This window comes from Lissotriton vulgaris, chromosome 1_1, assembly GCF_964263255.1.
Source record: "Lissotriton vulgaris chromosome 1_1, aLisVul1.2, whole genome shotgun sequence".
Lineage (NCBI taxonomy): Eukaryota > Metazoa > Chordata > Amphibia > Caudata > Salamandridae > Lissotriton > Lissotriton vulgaris.
This window is the reverse complement of record NC_141685.1, coordinates 155122972-155128313: the sequence shown is the minus strand read 5'-3', so window position 1 is coordinate 155128313 and position 5342 is coordinate 155122972.

Here is a 5342-nt window from a genome sequence, read left to right as displayed (position 1 = left end):
TCCCAAACGCACTTACCTTCCCCTTGAAATACACTAGGGGCCGCCAGATGGGCATTGCTGTACAAGCGGCTACACAACATGTCCTATCATTCTGGGGAACGCCAACCAAACCCACACACACTGGATGGCTGCATAAACTCTGGCTCACGCTGGGCATGGAACGCATCCAGGCCACTCTAACACAAACTGCGGATACATTTCAAAAGATCTGGCAGCCGTTTATATCTCTCTTGTCTAAGGAGTTCAACGAAATAAACCTGCCCGAAATATCTCCGATTGCTTCGCCTCACGGATGTGAGTAGCGGGGTACAGGACCCTCAGGGGTAAACACGACTGCTCTTTCCTGACCAGAGCCCGAGGGCTCTCCCACATACGGCACACTGGAAAGGGAGGGGGGTGATTCTGAAGGGGGGGGGAGTTGCGGGTATTGTTTATTCAAAATTGTTTGCTAACTTTGCCTACCATTTGCCTCATGAGCATCGCACTGTTCTCATTTGGAAACCATAATTTCCGCCACATTGTACAGCGTGTTGAAATCACGCCTGCATGCCGTTATCGCGTGGTTTCCCTATTACGAATGCTATGTAATGTGATGCTTTACCATGCTTATTGGCTCAATAAAATACATTTGAAACTAAAAAGAAGTGGCCCTGAGCTCGGCCCGTGAAACTTATGTCCTTCACATAGCTAACACACGCACAGAGGTGCAGGCACTTTTAAATACTGACTTGCCGTTTCATTTCTGCGAGCTGGTGCATCAAATCTTTAATGCCTCCTCCTCGTCTGGTCTTGCGCATTTTTTAAAATTAGTTAGCAGTGGTCTTGTGACTACCTTTGAAAAGATATTTGGTGTCATACCCGCGTTTTTCCATTCTATTTTTTCGAGTTTGTTTGGCGGGTTCCCTGTTTTACTGGCTTTAGCTGCAGGCATTTTGATATTGTTTTGCTTTATAAAACATGGATGCCCGTCCTGCGCAAGAAGCCGTTCAACTGCTCCTGACACTGTTTCATAACCGGATGCTTGATTACTATGGCACCCTGCCGCTTGCGACTTTAAGCACAGCTTTTGGATTATCATTTCGATTTTCCTATTTCGCATGTGTCCAGCCTGTGTTTCATTGCCTGGGCTGTGATTTTGACTGGGCCATTGATTTGTGTCTCTGCTTGACGATATCTCCTGACGTCGATTTTAATGACCTGATGAGCCCCGTAGCTGCTCACAAGTTGGTTTGTTCTGGCGAAAGGATTATGGCCTTGGCAGCGATGCATGGACTAATGGGTCCTTGGGACATACCCGCAGCGGCGCATGAGTTTCTGGCACATAGCATTCTTGAGAACCCACCGAGTTGTCCTCTGATGTTGCTAGAGGATCCGGTGCTGGAGGAGCACGTATGTTCATTCCCATTACTTAATTGGATGGCTGAACTGTTTTCGGATGATGGCAGTGATTTCATGTTGGAAGCTGTTGCTGCATATTTTGCATATTCTGTCCAATCGTGAGATGCCTTGGAGACTTTCATTATTATGGCACGTGACTTTTTATTTTTTGGAGAGTGTCCCTTTTTTTTTTCATATAAACATTTGGACTTATGCGGCCTAGTCCTATATCCTTGAACTATTGAGGCCTTGCTTTGCAGTGTTTTGATAAACTTTGTTTGGCCACTATAGGCATTCATACATTTTTTTACATTAGCTTAGCTCAATCTTGTTGAACTCTGCTTTCATGTTATGCCTCTATTCTAGTATTGGCTTTCTTTATTTTGACTGTGCTCGGATCATTGGGGGGGTGTCATATAGATACTTCTTTATATATACTGTGTTAAGTTAGCATGAGCTTTTTACATGTTTAAACGCCATTTTTCCTTCGGCTTCAGTTTGCACACGACACATACTTGTTGTTGTAGCTTTCAACCTAGAAGAGTGATGTGATTTATTTGAGAATAATATGTTATTATTCTGATATCAGTTTTGCTTGGTACACTGTCTGAACAGTGAGTGCTGAACCCTCTAAGAATAACTCGATACAAGGTTGCTGGGAGATCTGATCTTCACACCACATTAGACATAACATAAATACAGTTGCTGCCAACATTGGGCTCTAAGCGGGTTTAAGATAGAGTTACAGGAAATGCAAGAACACACTTGATGATGCTTTGCATGCAGAGAGCTGTTAGCTGATGATGTGATCCTCTCCTCCTGACATTTAGAGGTATGGGCCCGCCCTGCTAAAACCCAAATGAGACCTTCATAATATAATATAATATGCTAAATAGGAAGGTGAGAAATAGGTGTTGTTAATTCCTATTCATTTTAGCATTATAATATGCTATCACCGTTTGCGTACTATGGACTAGTAACTATGCTGATAACTTTGATTCTTATCATCTGTTTGTTTGTATTATATAAGATACTGCGTTTGAGAACATTGCATTGATTAATAAATATTTCAAATATGCACGTGTCCTCTTTACTCCATGTTCTGGTTTGAAATGATTATAGAACGAAAGAGTGTTTATGTGTTCCACGATACCTGAGGTAACCTAAGTTCATGTTCTGGTTTGTCTAAGTCATTGGGAGTTTGTTACGACCAATGAGACACTGTAGCTCGTTCGGTAAGGGGATTTTGGATACTGAGGTGAGTTTTGGGTCACCCTAATTCACTAAGGTTCTAGATCTCTATGCACAGTTCTGTGGGAGAACGGAAACCCTGCTACAATGTCATGGCTTGAGGTTACAGCAAAAACACTACGGTGGGGGAGGACCTAGGGGAAGTTTATAGACCACAATCTGGATACAATCCCCAGAGAACTTATAAATAACACTAGATACCAGAGGGTCTCAAGAGAAGACGCCCAGGAGTATAAAGAAGTTACCCAAATCACCCGCACCGCTAAATCAATGCAACACAGGAGATTCTCAAAAGATGAGGAAATAACCCATGAGTCACCATTCGGATCCGCCCTTCATCATTTGGGATTTTATCCGAACCACCCGTCTGAGAAAATCAGTGCCACACTCAGAGGTCAACCCGGTGGTGAGGGGGTCCCTCAGGGGGTATGGACACTAGCAGTGTGGTCTACCACTCGATGATAATGAGTGGACAAATACATGGGACTGGGGTGTGCAGTGCAAAGAAAAGTGAGTGAGAAAAAGAAACCAAGATAAAAGAGTATTAAAATTGGTTTAGAAAAGGCACAAGATAATATTTATTCTATGCGTGCCTTCAGCACCAAGATTAAAAATATGTGCGACCTTAAGCAGTCTGGTTATGTAGTCTGCCTGAGGTAGGGATGGTCAACATGTTTCTGCAATATGGGGACTGCTACGTCCTTGCATTCATCAGGACCAAAACTGAACAATTTGAGCTGCTGCACAACGTGAAAATGATAATAAGTGAAGTGAATGAGAGTGACACAAGGAAATCTAAAACAAGTGCTTACAGTCACCTGAATATTCCGCGTGCCCTTACAGTCAGTGTCGATCACTTGATCTGTAAGGTAGACTGGCCTCACCCCACCTGGCAGCGGCTCAGGGGAAGATGAAGCACCGCTCTATCCGTCGGTACTCCGGGGCCGGCGTCCTGGCCGACTGGGGAGGTCACTTCACTTATTATCATTTTCACGTTGTGCAGCAGCTCAAATTGTTCAGTTTTGGTCCTGATGAATGCAAGGACGTAGCAGTCCCCATATTGCAGAAACATGTTGACCATCCCTACCTCAGGCAGACTACATAACCAGACTGCTTAAGGTCGCACATATTTTTAATCTTGGTGCTGAAGGCACGCATAGAATAAATATTATCTTGTGCCTTTTCTAAACCAATTTTAATACTCTTTTATCTTGGTTTCTTTTTCTCACTCACTTTTCTTTGCACTGCACACCCCAGTCCCATGTATTTGTCCACTCATTATCATCGAGTGGTAGACCACACTGCTAGTGTCCATACCCCCTGAGGGACCCCCTCACCACCGGGTTGACCTCTGAGTGTGGCACTGATTTTCTCAGACGGGTGGTTCGGATAAAATCCCAAATGATGAAGAGCGGATCCGAATGGTGACTGATGGGTTATTTCCTCATCCTTTGAGAATCTCCTGTGTTGCATTGATTTAGCGGTGCGGGTGATTTGGGTAACTTCTTTATACTCCTGGGCGTCTTCTCTTGAGACCCTCTGGTATCTAGTGTTATTTTTGAGGTTACAGCAACCATATCGGAACTCGCAGACCATACACAGTCACCTACTCCTGAATCCTGCCTGCTAGGCCTTCGCCCTACAGCAAAGGGGGGTAAACACTTACACCAGTTTACAGACCGTGCATAGGTACTTTTGAAGCGCCAAATTGAAATTTCTTGTAAAGCAACATCTGTGCTAAGAGGCCGCTGCAATGTGCACGAGCAGAGGCCAACACACTACACATGCTACTCACTAGAGGAGTAGGGAGTGGATGGGGGGGAATATGGATACCCTTAGCATAGAAGCCAAAAACTAGTTTCGACCACCATGCAGGAACTATGGCCGGGACCTTATGAATGCATAACTTCTGTACAGTTGTACCAAAGTATGATGTATATCATCCTGTCCATGCAATTGGCGTTCCCCTGAGGACGGGAGCCACGCTGGCATATGGCATGGATTAGACATCATGTTGATCTACTTTTATGTGTTTGATGCAGTCTCCCCCTTACACCTGCTTCCTTATATTTAATTTTTTTAGTGATGCGCTGTCTGCGATTAGGATTGGAATGTTTTATTGTCCTCCTTGCCTTGTGATCACCCTTTATCTTAGTAGCTCTTGCTCCGATACTGATGTCAATGGCAATGCTGCCGAACCATGATGTGTTTACACATGTCACATATATTATGTCATGGATGCTGCCTGCAACCTGTATCCCTAATTGAGTTTCCTCTTGTTGATGTTTTAAAAGAATAAAAAATAAAAAAAACTTTCACCAGCTGCAATCAAATATTTATGAGATAATGAGATGCAAACATACCTCCATCCGGCACATCCTGGGACTAGACTGCTGGAAAGAGATCGATGGGAAATGAGACAGGTTTGGAGGTGAGCAAATCAATGAAACATTACCTGAAAGAGCAAATTCAAAAAAGAGAGTAAGGAGAAGATAGATGGATATTGGTAATGGCACTAGGGACAAGCAAGAGAAGGAAATAAACTCAACTTTCTTTGGAAAAACACTAGCCTTGTGAATTTTTACAAAGCAAAAATGTTTTAAACGTTTGTAAAACACTGAAAAAACACCACAATTTAGAACCTATATAAACTGATAACAGAAAAGCTTATGCACCTTGTTTTCAATGTGCATTATCAGAGAAGAGGAATTGCT